Source organism: Phaenicophaeus curvirostris, chromosome 1 (assembly GCF_032191515.1).
Source record: "Phaenicophaeus curvirostris isolate KB17595 chromosome 1, BPBGC_Pcur_1.0, whole genome shotgun sequence".
NCBI lineage: Eukaryota > Metazoa > Chordata > Aves > Cuculiformes > Cuculidae > Phaenicophaeus > Phaenicophaeus curvirostris.
The window spans coordinates 77,076,655-77,094,785 of NC_091392.1; positions in this window are offsets into that span (position 1 = coordinate 77,076,655).

Sequence of the window (18,131 nt, forward strand, 5' to 3'; positions counted from 1 at the left end):
TCACTGCAAGCTGAAGATTCCCTCCTAACAGCAAGCTTTAGGATAGGCTACTGAGCTGTGGATTACTTTCGCCTAATAAGGCGATTTTGGAATGAGAGCGTATATCACCCGCAGGGAAGCTGCTACAATCAAATGTTTGCTCTCGTTAGAGTTCTCTCTAGAAGAGCTTTCACTGCAAGCTGCAGATTCCCTCCTAACAGCAAGCTTTAGGATAGGCTACTGAGCAGTGACTTACTTTCGCCTAATAAGGCGATTTTGGAAAAGAGAGTATGTATCTCCCGCAGGGAAGAAGCTACCATCAAATGCTTACTCTCGTTAGAGTCCTCTCCCGAACCGCTTTCACTGCAAGCTGCAGATTCCCTCCTAAAAGCAAGCTTTAGTATAGGCTACTGAGCTGTGGCTTACTTTCGCCTAATCACGCGATTTTGGAAAAGAGAGAATCTCCCGCAAGGAAGCTGCTACCATCAAATGATGGCTATCGTTATAGTTCTCTCTCGAAGCGCTTTCACTGCAAGCTGAAGATTCCCTCCTAACAGCAAGCTTTAGGATAGGCTACTGAGTTGTGGCTTAATTTCGCCTAATAAGGCGATTTTGGAATGAGAGTATCTATCTCGAGCAGGAAAGCGGCTACCATCAAATGATAACTATCATTATAGTTCTCTCTCGAAGCGCTTTCACTGCAAGCTGCACATTCCCTCCTAACAGCAAGCTTTAGGATAGGCTACTGAGCTGTGTCTTACTTTCGATTAATAAGGCGATTTTGGAAAAGAGAGTATGTATCTCCCGCAGGGAAGCTGCTACCATCAAATGCTTACTCTCGTTAGAGTCCTGCCTCGAAGCGCTTTCACTGCAAGCTGAAGATTCCCTCCTAACAGCAAGCTTTAGGATAGGCTACTGAGCAGTGACTTACTTTCGCCTAATAAGGCGATTTTGGAATGAGAGTATCTATCACCCGCAGGGAAGCTGCTACATCAAATGCTGGCTCTCGTTAGAGTCCTCTCTCGAAGCGCTTTCACTGCAAGCTGCACATTCGCTCCTAACAGCAAGCTTTAGGATAGGCTACTGAGCTGTGGCTTAGTTTCGCCTAATCACGCGATTTTGGAAAAGAGAGTATCTCCCGCAAGGACGCTGCTACCATCAAATGATGCCTATCGTTATAGTTCTCTCTCGAAGCGCTTTCACTGCAAGCTGAAGATTCCCTCCTAACAGCAAGCTTTAGGATAGGCTACTGAGTTGTGGCTTAATTTCGCCTAATAAGGCGATTTTGGAATGAGAGTATCTATCTCGAGCAGGAAAGCGGCTACCATCAAATGATAACTATCATTATAGTTCTCTCTCGAAGCGCTTTCACTGCAAGCTGCACATTCCCTCCTAACAGCAAGCTTTAGGATAGGCTACTGAGCTGTGTCTTACTTTCGATTAATAAGGCGATTTTGGAAAAGAGAGTATGTATCTCCCGCAGGGAAGCTGCTACCATCAAATGCTTACTCTCGTTAGAGTCCTGTCTCGAAGCGCTTTCACTGCAAGCTGAAGATTCCCTCCTAACAGCAAGCTTTAGGATAGGCTACTGAGCTGTGGCTTACTTTCGCCTAATCACGCGATTTTGGAAAAGAGAGTATCTCCCGCAAGGACGCTGCTACCATCAAATGATGCCTATCGTTATAGTTCTCTCTCGAAGCGCTTTCACTGCAAGCTGCACATTCCCTCCTAACAGCAAGCTTTAGGATAGGCTACTGAGCAGTGACTTACTTTCGCCTAATAATGCGATTTTGGAATGAGAGCGTTTATCACCCGCAGGGAAGCTGCTACAATCAAATGTTTGCTCTCGTTAGAGTTCTCTCTAGAAGAGCTTTCACTGCAAGCTGCAGATTCCCTCCTAACAGCAAGCTTTAGGATAGGCTACTGAGCAGTGACTTACTTAAGCCTAATAAGGCGATTTTGGAATAAGAGTATCTATCTCCCGCAGGGAACCTGCTACCATCAAATGATGGCTATCATTATAGTTCTCTCTCGAAGCGCTTTCACTGCAAGCTGAAGATTCCCTCCTAACAGCAAGCTTTAGGATAGGCTACTGAGCTGTGGATTACTTTCGCCTAATAAGGCGATTTTGGAATGAGAGCGTATATCACCCGCAGGGAAGCTGCTACAATCAAATGTTTGCTCTCGTTAGAGTTCTCTCTAGAAGAGCTTTCACTGCAAGCTGCAGATTCCCTCCTAACAGCAAGCTTTAGGATAGGCTACTGAGCAGTGACTTACTTTCGCCTAATAAGGCGATTTTGGAAAAGAGAGTATGTATCTCCCGCAGGGAAGAAGCTACCATCAAATGCTTACTCTCGTTAGAGTCCTCTCCCGAACCGCTTTCACTGCAAGCTGCAGATTCCCTCCTAAAAGCAAGCTTTAGTATAGGCTACTGAGCTGTGGCTTACTTTCGCCTAATCACGCGATTTTGGAAAAGAGAGAATCTCCCGCAAGGAAGCTGCTACCATCAAATGATGGCTATCGTTATAGTTCTCTCTCGAAGCGCTTTCACTGCAAGCTGAAGATTCCCTCCTAACAGCAAGCTTTAGGATAGGCTACTGAGTTGTGGCTTAATTTCGCCTAATAAGGCGATTTTGGAATGAGAGTATCTATCTCGAGCAGGAAAGCGGCTACCATCAAATGATAACTATCATTATAGTTCTCTCTCGAAGCGCTTTCACTGCAAGCTGCACATTCCCTCCTAACAGCAAGCTTTAGGATAGGCTACTGAGCTGTGTCTTACTTTCGATTAATAAGGCGATTTTGGAAAAGAGAGTATGTATCTCCCGCAGGGAAGCTGCTACCATCAAATGCTTACTCTCGTTAGAGTCCTGCCTCGAAGCGCTTTCACTGCAAGCTGAAGATTCCCTCCTAACAGCAAGCTTTAGGATAGGCTACTGAGCAGTGACTTACTTTCGCCTAATAAGGCGATTTTGGAATGAGAGTATCTATCACCCGCAGGGAAGCTGCTACATCAAATGCTGGCTCTCGTTAGAGTCCTCTCTCGAAGCGCTTTCACTGCAAGCTGCACATTCGCTCCTAACAGCAAGCTTTAGGATAGGCTACTGAGCTGTGGCTTAGTTTCGCCTAATCACGCGATTTTGGAAAAGAGAGTATCTCCCGCAAGGACGCTGCTACCATCAAATGATGCCTATCGTTATAGTTCTCTCTCGAAGCGCTTTCACTGCAAGCTGAAGATTCCCTCCTAACAGCAAGCTTTAGGATAGGCTACTGAGTTGTGGCTTAATTTCGCCTAATAAGGCGATTTTGGAATGAGAGTATCTATCTCGAGCAGGAAAGCGGCTACCATCAAATGATAACTATCATTATAGTTCTCTCTCGAAGCGCTTTCACTGCAAGCTGCACATTCCCTCCTAACAGCAAGCTTTAGGATAGGCTACTGAGCTGTGTCTTACTTTCGATTAATAAGGCGATTTTGGAAAAGAGAGTATGTATCTCCCGCAGGGAAGCTGCTACCATCAAATGCTTACTCTCGTTAGAGTCCTGCCTCGAAGCGCTTTCACTGCAAGCTGAAGATTCCCTCCTAACAGCAAGCTTTAGGATAGGCTACTGAGCTGTGACTTACTTTCGCCTAATAAGGCGATTTTGGAATGAGAGTATCTATCACCCGCAGGGAAGCTGCTACATCAAATGCTGGCTCTCGTTAGAGTCCTCTCTCGAAGCGCTTTCACTGCAAGCTGCACATTCGCTCCTAACAGCAAGCTTTAGGATAGGCTACTGAGCTGTGGCTTACTTTCGCCTAATCACGCGATTTTGGAAAAGAGAGTATCTCCCGCAAGGACGCTGCTACCATCAAATGATGCCTATCGTTATAGTTCTCTCTCGAAGCGCTTTCACTGCAAGCTGCACATTCCCTCCTAACAGCAAGCTTTAGGATAGGCTACTGAGCAGTGACTTACTTTCGCCTAATAATGCGATTTTGGAATGAGAGCGTTTATCACCCGCAGGGAAGCTGCTACAATCAAATGTTTGCTCTCGTTAGAGTTCTCTCTAGAAGAGCTTTCACTGCAAGCTGCAGATTCCCTCCTAACAGCAAGCTTTAGGATAGGCTACTGAGCAGTGACTTACTTAAGCCTAATAAGGCGATTTTGGAATAAGAGTATCTATCTCCCGCAGGGAACCTGCTACCATCAAATGATGGCTATCATTATAGTTCTCTCTCGAAGCACTTTCACTGCAAGCTGAAGATTCCCTCCTAACAGCAAGCTTTAGGATAGGCTACTGAGCTGTGGATTACTTTCGCCTAATAAGGCGATTTTGGAATGAGAGCGTATATCACCCGCAGGGAAGCTGCTACAATCAAATGTTTGCTCTCGTTAGAGTTCTCTCTAGAAGAGCTTTCACTGCAAGCTGCAGATTCCCTCCTAACAGCAAGCTTTAGGATAGGCTACTGAGCTGTGACTTACTTTCGCCTAATAAGGCGATTTTGGAAAAGAGAGTATGTATCTCCCGCAGGGAAGAAGCTACCATCAAATGCTTACTCTCGTTAGAGTCCTCTCCCGAACCGCTTTCACTGCAAGCTGCAGATTCCCTCCTAAAAGCAAGCTTTAGTATAGGCTACTGAGCTGTGGCTTACTTTCGCCTAATCACGCGATTTTGGAAAAGAGAGAATCTCCCGCAAGGAAGCTGCTACCATCAAATGATGGCTATCGTTATAGTTCTCTCTCGAAGCGCTTTCACTGCAAGCTGAAGATTCCCTCCTAACAGCAAGCTTTAGGATAGGCTACTGAGTTGTGGCTTAATTTCGCCTAATAAGGCGATTTTGGAATGAGAGTATCTATCTCGAGCAGGAAAGCGGCTACCATCAAATGATAACTATCATTATAGTTCTCTCTCGAAGCGCTTTCACTGCAAGCTGCACATTCCCTCCTAACAGCAAGCTTTAGGATAGGCTACTGAGCTGTGTCTTACTTTCGATTAATAAGGCGATTTTGGAAAAGAGAGTATGTATCTCCCGCAGGGAAGCTGCTACCATCAAATGCTTACTCTCGTTAGAGTCCTGCCTCGAAGCGCTTTCACTGCAAGCTGAAGATTCCCTCCTAACAGCAAGCTTTAGGATAGGCTACTGAGCAGTGACTTACTTTCGCCTAATAAGGCGATTTTGGAATGAGAGTATCTATCACCCGCAGGGAAGCTGCTACATCAAATGCTGGCTCTCGTTAGAGTCCTCTCTCGAAGCGCTTTCACTGCAAGCTGCACATTCGCTCCTAACAGCAAGCTTTAGGATAGGCTACTGAGCTGTGGCTTACTTTCGCCTAATCACGCGATTTTGGAAAAGAGAGTATCTCCCGCAAGGACGCTGCTACCATCAAATGATGCCTATCGTTATAGTTCTCTCTCGAAGCGCTTTCACTGCAAGCTGCACATTCCCTCCTAACAGCAAGCTTTAGGATAGGCTACTGAGCAGTGACTTACTTTCGCCTAATAATGCGATTTTGGAATGAGAGCGTTTATCACCCGCAGGGAAGCTGCTACAATCAAATGTTTGCTCTCGTTAGAGTTCTCTCTAGAAGAGCTTTCACTGCAAGCTGCAGATTCCCTCCTAACAGCAAGCTTTAGGATAGGCTACTGAGCTGTGACTTATTTTCGCCTAATCACGCGATTTTGGAAAAGAGATTATCTCCCGCAAGGAAGCTGCTACCATCAAATGATGCCTATCGTTATAGTTCTCTCTCGAAGCGCTTTCACTGCAAGCTGAAGATTCCCTCCCAACAGCAAGCTTTAGGATAGGCTACTGAGCTGTGGATTACTTTCGCCTAATAAGGCGATTTTGGAATGAGAGCGTATATCACCCGTAGGGAAGCTGCTACAATCAAATGTTTGCTCTCGTTAGAGTTCTCTCTAGAAGAGCTTTCACTCAAGCTGAAGATTCCCTCCTAACAGCAAGCTTTAGGATAGGCTACTGAGCAGTGACTTACTTTCGCCTAATAAGGCGATTTTGGAAAAGAGAGTATGTATCTCCCGCAGGGAAGAAGCTACCATCAAATGCTTACTCTCGTTAGAGTCCTCTCCCGAACCGCTTTCACTGCAAGCTGCAGATTCCCTCCTAAAAGCAAGCTTTAGTATAGGCTACTGAGCTGTGGCTTACTTTCGCATAATCACGCGATTTTGGAAAAGAGAGAATCTCCCGCAAGGAAGCTGCTACCATCAAATGATGGCTATCGTTATAGTTCTCTCTCGAAGCGCTTTCACTGCAAGCTGAAGATTCCCTCCTAACAGCAAGCTTTAGGATAGGCTACTGAGTTGTGGCTTAATTTCGCCTAATAAGGCGATTTTGGAATGAGAGTATCTATCTCGAGCAGGAAAGCGGCTACCATCAAATGATAACTATCATTATAGTTCTCTCTCGAAGCGCTTTCACTGCAAGCTGCACATTCCCTCCTAACAGCAAGCTTTAGGATAGGCTACTGAGCTGTGTCTTATTTTCGCCTAATAAGGCGATTTGGAAAAGAGATTTTCTATCTCCCGCAGGGAAGATGCTACCATCAAATGCTTACTCTCGTTAGAGTCCTCTCCCGAACCGCTTTCACTGCAAGCTGCAGATTCCCTCCTAACAGCAAGCTTTAGGATAGGCTACTGAGCTGTGGCTTACTTTCGCCTAATAAGGCGATTTTGTAATGAGAGCATATATCACCCGCAGGGAAGCTGCTACAATCAAATTCTTGCTCTCGTTAGAGTCCTGTCTGGAAGCGCTTTCAGTGCAAGCTGCACATTCCCTCCTAACAGCAAGCTTTAGGATAGGCTACTGAGCTGTGACTTATTTTCGCCTAGTAAGGCGCTATTGGAATAAGAGTATCTATGTCCCGCAGGGAAGCGGCTACCATCTAAGGCTTGCTCTCGTTAGAGTCGTCTCTAGAAGCGCTTTCACTGCTAGCTGCACGTTCCCTCCTAATAGCAAGCTTTAGTATAGGGTACAGCGTTCTGTCTTCCGCCTAATAAGGCGATTTGGAAAAGAGATTTTCTATCTCCCGCAGGAAAGATGCTACCATCAAATATTGGCTCTCGTTAGAGTCCTGCCTCGAAGCGCTTTCACTGCAAGCTGAAGACTCCCTCCTAACAGCAAGCTTTAGGATAGGCTACTGAGCTGTGTCTTACTTTCGATTAATAAGGCGATTTTGGAATGAGAGCGTATATCACCCGAAGGAAAGCTGCTACAATCAAATGTTTGCTCTCGTTAGAGTTCTCTCTAGAAGAGCTTTCACTGCAAGCTGCACATTCCCTCCTAACAGCAAGCTTTAGGATAGGCTACTGAGCTGTGACTTATTTTCGCCTAATAAGGTGATTTGGAAAAGAGATTTTCTATCTCCCGCAGGGAAGCTGCTACAATCAAATGTTTGCTCTCGTTAGAGTTCTCTCTAGAAGAGCTTTCACTGCAAGCTGCACATTCCCTCCTAACAGCAAGCTTTAGGATAGGCTACTGAGCTGTGACTTAGTTTAGCCTAATAAGGCGATTTTGGAAAAGAGAGTATGTTATCTCCCGCAGGGAAGCTGCTACCATCAAATGCTTACTCTCGTTAGAGTCCTGCCTCGAAGCGCTTTCACTGCAAGCTGAAGATTCCCTCCTAACAGCAAGCTTTAGGATAGGCTACTGAGCTGTGGCTTACATTCGCCTAATCACGCGATTTTGGAAAAGAGATTATCTCCCGCAAGGACGCTGCTACCATCAAATGATGCCTATCGTTATAGTTCTCTCTCGAAGCGCTTTCACTGCAAGCTGCACATTCCCTCCTAACAGCAAGCTTTAGGATAGGCTACTGAGCAGTGACTTAGTTTAGCCTAATAAGGCGATTTTGGAATGAGAGCGTATATCACCCGCAGGGAAGCTGCTACAATCAAATGTTTGCTCTCGTTAGAGTTCTCTCTAGAAGAGCTTTCACTGCAAGCTGCACATTCGCTCCTAACAGCAAGCTTTAGGATAGGCTACTGAGCTGTGACTTATTTTCGCCTAATCACGCGATTTTGGAAAAGAGATTATCTCCCGCAAGGAAGCTGCTACCATCAAATGATGCCTATCGTTATAGTTCTCTCTCGAAGCGCTTTCACTGCAAGCTGAAGATTCCCTCCTAACAGCAAGCTTTAGGATAGGCTACTGAGCTGTGACTTATTTTCGCCTAGTAAGGCGATATTGGAATAAGAGTGTCTATGTCTCGCAGGGAAGCGGCTACCATCTAAGGCTTGATCTCGTTAGAGTCGTCTCTAGAAGCGCTTTCACTGCAAGCTGAAGATTCCCTCCTAACAGCAAGCTTTAGGATAGGCTACTGAGTTGTGTCTTACTTTCGCATAATCTGGCTTTTTTGGAATGAGAGTATCTATCACCCGCAGGGAAGCTGCTACAATCAAATGTTTGCTCTCGTTAGAGTTCTCTCTCGAAGCGCTTTCACTGCAAGCTGAAGATTCCCTCCTAACAGCAAGCTTTAGGATAGGCTACTGAGCAGTGACTTAGTTTAGCCTAATAAGGCGATTTTGGAAAAGAGAGTATGTATCTCCCGCAAGGAAGCTGCTACCATCAAATGCTTACTCTCGTTAGAGTCCTGCCTCGAAGCGCTTTCACTGCAAGCTGCACATTCCCTCCTAACAGCAAGCTTTAGGATAGGCTACTGAGCTGTGACTTATTTTCGCCTAGTAAGGCGCTATTGGAATAAGAGTATCTATGTCCCGCAGGGAAGCGGCTACCATCTAAGGCTTGCTCTCGTTAGAGTCGTCTCTAGAAGCGCTTTCACTGCTAGCTGCACGTTCCCTCCTAATAGCAAGCTTTAGTATAGGGTACAGCGTTCTGTCTTACTTCCGCCTAATAAGGCGATTTGGAAAAGAGATTTTCTATCTCCCGCAGGAAAGATGCTACCATCAAATATTGGCTCTCGTTAGAGTCCTGCCTCGAAGCGCTTTCACTGCAAGCTGAAGACTCCCTCCTAACAGCAAGCTTTAGGATAGGCTACTGAGCTGTATCTTACTTTCGATTAATAAGGCAATTTTGGAATGAGAGCGTATATCACCCGCAGGGAAGCTGCTACAATCAAATGTTTGCTCTCGTTAGAGTTCTCTCTAGAAGAGCTTTCACTGCAAGCTGCACATTCCCTCCTAACAGCAAGCTTTAGGATAGGCTACTGAGCTGTGACTTAGTTTAGCCTAATAAGGCGATTTTGGAAAAGAGAGTATGTATCTCCCGCAGGGAAGCTGCTACCATCAAATGCTTACTCTCGTTAGAGTCCTGCCTCGAAGCGCTTTCACTGCAAGCTGAAGATTCCCTCCTAACAGCAAGCTTTAGGATAGGCTACTGAGCTGTGGCTTACTTTCGCCTAATCACGCGATTTTGGAAAAGAGAGTATCTCCCGCAAGGACGCTGCTACCATCAAATGATGCCTATCGTTATAGTTCTCTCTCGAAGCGCTTTCACTGCAAGCTGAAGATTCCCTCCCAACAGCAAGCTTTAGGATAGGCTACTGAGCTGTGGATTACTTTCGCCTAATAAGGCGATTTTGGAATGAGAGCGTATATCACCCGCAGGGAAGCTGCTACAATCAAATGTTTGCTCTCGTTAGAGTTCTCTCTAGAAGAGCTTTCACTGCAAGCTGCACATTCCCTCCTAACAGCAAGCTTTAGGATAGGCTACTGAGCAGTGACTTAGTTTAGCCTAATAAGGCGATTTTGGAATGAGAGCGTATATCACCCGCAGGGAAGCTGCTACAATCAAATGTTTGCTCTCGTTAAAGTTCTCTCTAGAAGAGCTTTCACTGCAAGCTGCACATTCCCTCCTAACAGCAAGCTTTAGGATAGGCTACTGAGCTGTGACTTATTTTCGCCTAATCACGCGATTTTGGAAAAGAGATTATCTCCCGCAAGGAAGCTGCTACCATCAAATGATGCCTATCGTTATAGTTCTCTCTCGAAGCGCTTTCACTGCAAGCTGAAGATTCCCTCCTAACAGCAAGCTTTAGGATAGGCTACTGAGCTGTGACTTATTTTCGCCTAGTAAGGCGATATTGGAATAAGAGTGTCTATGTCTCGCTGGGAAGCGGCTACCATCTAAGGCTTGATCTCGTTAGAGTCGTCTCTAGAAGCGCTTTCACTGCAAGCTGAAGATTCCCTCCTAACAGCAAGCTTTAGGATAGGCTACTGAGTTGTGTCTTACTTTCGCATAATCTGGCGATTTTGGAAAAGAGAGTATGTATCTCCCGCAAGGAAGCTGCTACCATCAAATGCTTACTCTCGTTAGAGTCCTGCCTCGAAGCGCTTTCACTGCAAGCTGAAGATTCCCTCCTAACAGCAAGCTTTAGGATAGGCTACTGAGCAGTGACTTATTTTCGCCTAATCACGCCTATCGCCTAGTTAGGCGATATTGGAATAAGAGTATCTATGTCTCGCAGGGAATCGGCTACCATCTAAAGCTTTCTCTCGTTAGAGTCCCTTACTCGACGCGCTTTCACTGCAAGCTGAAGATTCTCTCCTAAGAGCAAGCTTTAGGATAGGCTACTGAGCTGTGGATTACTTTCGCCTAATAAGGCGATTTTGGAATGAGAGCGTATATCACCCGCAGGGAAGCTGCTACAATCAAATGTTTGCTCTCGTTAGAGTTCTCTCTAGAAGAGCTTTCACTGCAAGCTGAAGACTCCCTCCTAACAGCAAGCTTTAGGATAGGCTACTGAGCAGTGACTTACTTTCGCCTAATAAGGCGATTTTGGAATGAGAGTATCTATCACCCGCAGGGAAGCTGCTACATCAAAGGCTGGCTCTCGTTAGAGTTCTCTCTCGAAGCGCTTTCACTGCAAGCTGAAGATTCCCTCCTAACAGCAAGCTTTAGGATAGGCTACTGAGCTGTGGCTTACTTTCGCCTAATCACGCGATTTTGGAAAAGAGAGTATCTCCCGCAAGGACGCTGCTACCATCAAATGCTTACTCTCGTTAGAGTCCTGCCTCGAAGCGCTTTCACTGCAAGCTGAAGATTCCCTCCTAACAGCAAGCTTTAGGATAGGCTACTGAGCAGTGACTTACTTTCGCCTAATAAGGCGATTTTGGAATGAGAGTATCTATCTCCCGCAGGGAAGCTGATACAATCAAATGGTGGCTCTCGTCAGAGTCCCTCACTCGAAGCGCTTTCACTCCAAGCTGCAGATTCCCTCCTAACAGCAAGCTTTAGGATAGGCTACTGAGCAGTGACTTACTTTCGCCTAATCACACGATTTTGGAAAAGAGAGTATGTATCTCCCGCAAGGAAGCTGCTACCATCAAATGATAGCTATCGTTATAGTTCTCTCTCGAAACGCTTTCACTGCAAGCTTAAGATTCCCTCCTAACAGCAAGCTTTAGGATAGGCTACTGAGCTGTGACTTATTTTCGCCTAGTAAGGCGATATTGGAATAAGAGTATCTATCACCCGCAGGGAAGCTGCTACAATCAAATTCTTGCTCTCGTTAGAGTCCTGTCTGGAAGCGCTTTCAGTGCAAGCTGCACATTCCCTCCTAACAGCAAGCTTTAGGATAGGCTACTGAGCTGTGACTTATTTTCGCCTAGTAAGGCGCTATTGGAATAAGAGTATCTATGTCCCGCAGGTAAGCGGCTACCATCTAAGGCTTGCTCTCGTTAGAGTCGTCTCTAGAAGCGCTTTCACTGCTAGCTGCACGTTCCCTCCTAATAGCAAGCTTTAGTATAGGGTACAGCGTTCTGTCTTACTTCCGCCTAATAAGGCGATTTGGAAAAGAGATTTTCTATCTCCCGCAGGAAAGATGCTACCATCAAATATTGGCTCTCGTTAGAGTCCTGCCTCGAAGCGCTTTCACTGCAAGCTGAAGACTCCCTCCTAACAGCAAGCTTTAGGATAGGCTACTGAGCTGTGTCTTACTTTCGATTAATAAGGCGATTTTGGAATGAGAGTATCTATCACCCGCAGGAAAGCTGCTACAATCAAATGTTTGTTCTCGTTAGAGTTCTCTCTAGAAGAGCTTTCACTGCAAGCTGCACATTCCCTCCTAACAGCAAGCTTTAGGATAGGCTACTGAGCTGTGACTTATTTTCGCCTAATAAGGTGATTTGGAAAAGAGATTTTCTATCTCCCGCAGAGAAGATGCTACCATCAAATGTTTGCTCTCGTTAGAGTTCTCTCTAGAAGAGCTTTCACTGCAAGCTGCAGATTCCCTCCTAACAGCAAGCTTTAGGATAGGCTACTGATCAGTGACTTAGTTTAGCCTAATAAGGCGATTTTGGAAAAGAGAGTATGTTATCTCCCGCAGGGAAGCTGCTACCATCAAATGCTTACTCTCGTTAGAGTCCTGCCTCGAAGCGCTTTCACTGCAAGCTGAAGATTCCCTCCTAACAGCAAGCTTTAGGATAGGCTACTGAGCTGTGGCTTACTTTCGACTAATCACGCGATTTTGGAAAAGAGAGTATCTCCCGCAAGGACGCTGCTACCATCAAATGATGCCTATCGTTATAGTTCTCTCTCGAAGCGCTTTCACTGCAAGCTGCACATTCCCTCCTAACAGCAAGCTTTAGGATAGGCTACTGAGCAGTGACTTAGTTTAGCCTAATACGGCGATTTTGGAATGAGAGCGTATATCACCCGCAGGGAAGCTGCTACAATCAAATGTTTGCTCTCGTTAGAGTTCTCTCTAGAAGAGCTTTCACTGCAAGCTGCACATTCCCTCCTAACAGCAAGCTTTAGGATAGGCTACTGAGCTGTGACTTATTTTCGCCTAATCACGCGATTTTGGAAAAGAGATTATCTCCCGCAAGGAAGCTGCTACCATCAAATGATGCCTATCGTTATAGTTCTCTCTCGAAGCGCTTTCACTGCAAGCTGAAGATTCCCTCTTAACAGCAAGCTTTAGGATAGGCTACTGAGCTGTGACTTATTTTCGCCTAGTAAGGCGATATTGGAATAAGAGTGTCTATGTCTCGCAGGGAAGTGGCTACCATCTAAGGCTTGATCTCGTTAGAGTCGTCTCTAGAAGCGCTTTCACTGCAAGCTGAAGATTCCCTCCTAACAGCAAGCTTTAGGATAGGCTACTGAGTTGTGTCTTACTTTCGCATAATCTGGCGATTTTGGAATGAGAGTATCTATCACCCGCAGGGAAGCTGCTACAATCAAATGCTTGCTCTCGTTAGAGTTCTCTCTCGAAGCGCTTTCACTGCAAGCTGAAGATTCCCTCCTAACAGCAAGCTTTAGGATAGGCTACTGAGCAGTGACTTAGTTTAGCCTAATAAGGCGATTTTGGAAAAGAGAGTATGTATCTCCCGCAAGGAAGCTGCTACCATCAAATGCTTACTCTCGTTAGAGTCCTGCCTCGAAGCGCTTTCACTGCAAGCTGAAGATTCCCTCCTAACAGCAAGCTTTAGGATAGGCTACTGAGCAGTGACTTATTTTCGCCTAATCACGCCTATCGCCTAGTAAGGCGATATTGGAATAAGAGTATCTATGTCTCGCAGGGAAGCGGCTACCATCTAAGGCTTTCTCTCGTTAGAGTCCCTTACTCGACGCGCTTTCACTGCAAGCTGAAGATTCTCTCCTAAGAGCAAGCTTTAGGATAGGCTACTGAGCTGTGGATTACTTTCGCCTAATAAGGCGATTTTGGAATGAGAGCGTATATCACCCGCAGGGAAGCTGCTACAATCAAATGTTTGCTCTCGTTAGAGTTCTCTCTAGAAGAGCTTTCACTGCAAGCTGAAGGCTCCCTCCTAACAGCAAGCTTTAGGATAGGCTACTGAGCAGTGACTTACTTTCGCCTAATAAGGCGATTTTGGAATGAGAGTATCTATCACCCGCAGGGAAGCTGCTACATCAAATGCTGGCTCTCGTTAGAGTCCTGCCTCGAAGCGCTTTCACTGCAAGCTGAAGATTCCCTCCTAACAGCAAGCTTTAGGATAGGCTACTGAGCAGTGACTTACTTTCGCCTAATAAGGCGATTTTGGAATGAGAGTATCTATCTCCCGCAGGGAAGCTGATACAATCAAATGGTGGCTCTCGTCAGAGTCCCTCACTCGAAGCGCTTTCACTCCAAGCTGCAGATTCCCTCCTAACAGCAAGCTTTAGGATAGGCTACTGAGCAGTGACTTACTTTCGCCTAATCACACGATTTTGGAATAGAGAGTATGTATCTCCCGCAAGGAAGCTGCTACCATCAAATGATAGCTATCGTTATAGTTCTCTCTCGAAACGCTTTCACTGCAAGCTTAAGATTCCCTCCTAACAGCAAGCTTTAGGATAGGCTACTGAGCTGTGACTTATTTTCGCCTAGTAAGGCGATATTGGAATAAGAGTATCTATCACCCGCAGGGAAGCTGCTACAATCAAATTCTTGCTCTCGTTAGAGTCCTGTCTGGAAGCGCTTTCAGTGCAAGCTGCACATTCCCTCCTAACAGCAAGCTTTAGGATAGGCTACTGAGCTGTGACTTATTTTCGCCTAGTAAGGCGCTATTGGAATAAGAGTATCTATGTCCCGCAGGGAAGCGGCTACCATCTAAGGCTTGCTCTCGTTAGAGTCGTCTCTAGAAGCGCTTTCACTGCTAGCTGCACGTTCCCTCCTAATAGCAAGCTTTAGTATAGGGTACAGCGTTCTGTCTTACTTCCGCCTAATAAGGCGATTTGGAAAAGAGATTTTCTATCTCCCGCAGGAAAGATGCTACCATCAAATATTGGCTCTCGTTAGAGTCCTGCCTCGAAGCGCTTTCACTGCAAGCTGAAGACTCCCTCCTAACAGCAAGCTTTAGGATAGGCTACTGAGCTGTGTCTTACTTTCGATTAATAAGGCGATTTTGGAATGAGAGCGTATATCACCCGAAGGAAAGCTGCTACAATCAAATGTTTGCTCTCGTTAGAGTTCTCTCTAGAAGAGCTTTCACTGCAAGCTGCACATTCCCTCCTAACAGCAAGCTTTAGGATAGGCTACTGAGCTGTGACTTATTTTCGCCTAATAAGGTGATTTGGAAAAGAGATTTTCTATCTCCCGCAGGGAAGCTGCTACAATCAAATGTTTGCTCTCGTTAGAGTTCTCTCTAGAAGAGCTTTCACTGCAAGCTGCACATTCCCTCCTAACAGCAAGCTTTAGGATAGGCTACTGAGCTGTGACTTAGTTTAGCCTAATAAGGCGATTTTGGAAAAGAGAGTATGTTATCTCCCGCAGGGAAGCTGCTACCATCAAATGCTTACTCTCGTTAGAGTCCTGCCTCGAAGCGCTTTCACTGCAAGCTGAAGATTCCCTCCTAACAGCAAGCTTTAGGATAGGCTACTGAGCTGTGGCTTACTTTCGCCTAATCACGCGATTTTGGAAAAGAGAGTATGTATCTCCCGCAGGGAAGAAGCTACCATCAAATGCTTACTCTCGTTAGAGTCCTCTCCCGAACCGCTTTCACTGCAAGCTGCAGATTCCCTCCTAAAAGCAAGCTTTAGTATAGGCTACTGAGCTGTGGCTTACTTTCGCCTAATCACGCGATTTTGGAAAAGAGAGAATCTCCCGCAAGGAAGCTGCTACCATCAAATGATGGCTATCGTTATAGTTCTCTCTCGAAGCGCTTTCACTGCAAGCTGAAGATTCCCTCCTAACAGCAAGCTTTAGGATAGGCTACTGAGTTGTGGCTTAATTTCGCCTAATAAGGCGATTTTGGAATGAGAGTATCTATCTCGAGCAGGAAAGCGGCTACCATCAAATGATAACTATCATTATAGTTCTCTCTCGAAGCGCTTTCACTGCAAGCTGCACATTCCCTCCTAACAGCAAGCTTTAGGATAGGCTACTGAGCTGTGTCTTACTTTCGATTAATAAGGCGATTATGGAAAAGAGAGTATGTATCTCCCGCAGGGAAGCTGCTACCATCAAATGCTTACTCTCGTTAGAGTCCTGCCTCGAAGCGCTTTCACTGCAAGCTGAAGATTCCCTCCTAACAGCAAGCTTTAGGATAGGCTACTGAGCAGTGACTTACTTTCGCCTAATAAGGCGATTTTGGAATGAGAGTATCTATCACCCGCAGGGAAGCTGCTACATCAAATGCTGGCTCTCGTTAGAGTCCTCTCTCGAAGCGCTTTCACTGCAAGCTGCACATTCGCTCCTAACAGCAAGCTTTAGGATAGGCTACTGAGCTGTGGCTTACTTTCGCCTAATCACGCGATTTTGGAAAAGAGAGTATCTCCCGCAAGGACGCTGCTTCCATCAAATGATGCCTATCGTTATAGTTCTCTCTCGAAGCGCTTTCACTGCAAGCTGCACATTCCCTCCTAACAGCAAGCTTTAGGATAGGCTACTGAGCAGTGACTTACTTTCGCCTAATAATGCGATTTTGGAATGAGAGCGTTTATCACCCGCAGGGAAGCTGCTACAATCAAATGTTTGCTCTCGTTAGAGTTCTCTCTAGAAGAGCTTTCACTGCAAGCTGCACATTCCCTCCTAACAGCAAGCTTTAGGATAGGCTACTGAGCTGTGACTTATTTTCGCCTAATCACGCGATTTTGGAAAAGAGATTATCTCCCGCAAGGAAGCTGCTACCATCAAATGATGCCTATCGTTATAGTTCTCTCTCGAAGCGCTTTCACTGCAAGCTGAAGATTCCCTCCTAACAGCAAGCTTTAGGATAGGCTACTGAGCTGTGACTTATTTTCGCCTAGTAAGGCGATATTGGAATAAGAGTGTCTATGTCTCGCTGGGAAGCGGCTACCATCTAAGGCTTGATCTCGTTAGAGTCGTCTCTAGAAGCGCTTTCACTGCAAGCTGAAGATTCCCTCCTAACAGCAAGCTTTAGGATAGGCTACTGAGTTGTGTCTTACTTTCGCATAATCTGGCGATTTTGGAATGAGAGTATCTATCACCCGCAGGGAAGCTGCTACAATCAAATGCTTGCTCTCGTTAGAGTTCTCTCTCGAAGCGCTTTCACTGCAAGCTGAAGATTCCCTCCTAACAGCAAGCTTTAGGATAGGCTACTGAGCAGTGACTTAGTTTAGCCTAATAAGGCGATTTTGGAAAAGAGAGTATGTATCTCCCGCAAGGAAGCTGCTACCATCAAATGCTTACTCTCGTTAGAGTCCTGCCTCGAAGCGCTTTCACTGCAAGCTGAAGATTCCCTCCTAACAGCAAGCTTTAGGATAGGCTACTGAGCTGTGGCTTACTTTCGCCTAATCACGCGATTTTGGAAAAGAGAGTATCTCCCGCAAGGAAGCTGCTACCATCAAATGCTTACTCTCGTTAGAGTCCTGCCTCGAAGCGCTTTCACTGCAAGCTGAAGATTCCCTCCTAACAGCAAGCTTTAGGATAGGCTACTGAGCAGTGACTTACTTTCGCCTAATAAGGCGATTTTGGAATGAGAGTATCTATCTCCCGCAGGGAAGCTGATACAATCAAATGGTGGCTCTCGTCAGAGTCCCTCACTCGAAGCACTTTCACTCCAAGCTGCAGATTCCCTCCTAACAGCAAGCTTTAGGATAGGCTACTGAGCAGTGACTTACTTTCGCCTAATCACACGATTTTGGAAAAGAGAGTATGTATCTCCCGCAAGGAAGCTGCTACCATCAAATGATAGCTATCGTTATAGTTCTCTCTCGAAACGCTTTCACTGCAAGCTTAAGATTCCCTCCTAACAGCAAGCTTTAGGATAGGCTACTGAGCTGTGACTTATTTTCGCCTAGTAAGGCGATATTGGAATAAGAGTATCTATCACCCGCAGGGAAGCTGCTACAATCAAATTCTTGCTCTCGTTAGAGTCCTGTCTGGAAGCGCTTTCAGTGCAAGCTGCACATTCCCTCCTAACAGCAAGCTTTAGGATAGGCTACTGAGCTGTGACTTATTTTCGCCTAGTAAGGCGCTATTGGAATAAGAGTATCTATGTCCCGCAGGGAAGCGGCTACCATCTAAGGCTTGCTCTCGTTAGAGTCGTCTCTAGAAGCGCTTTCACTGCTAGCTGCACGTTCCCTCCTAATAGCAAGCTTTAGTATAGGGTACAGCGTTCTGTCTTACTTCCGCCTAATAAGGCGATTTGGAAAAGAGATTTTCTATCTCCCGCAGGAAAGATGCTACCATCAAATATTGGCTCTCGTTAGAGTCCTGCCTCGAAGCGCTTTCACTGCAAGCTGAAGACTCCCTCCTAACAGCAAGCTTTAGGATAGGCTACTGAGCTGT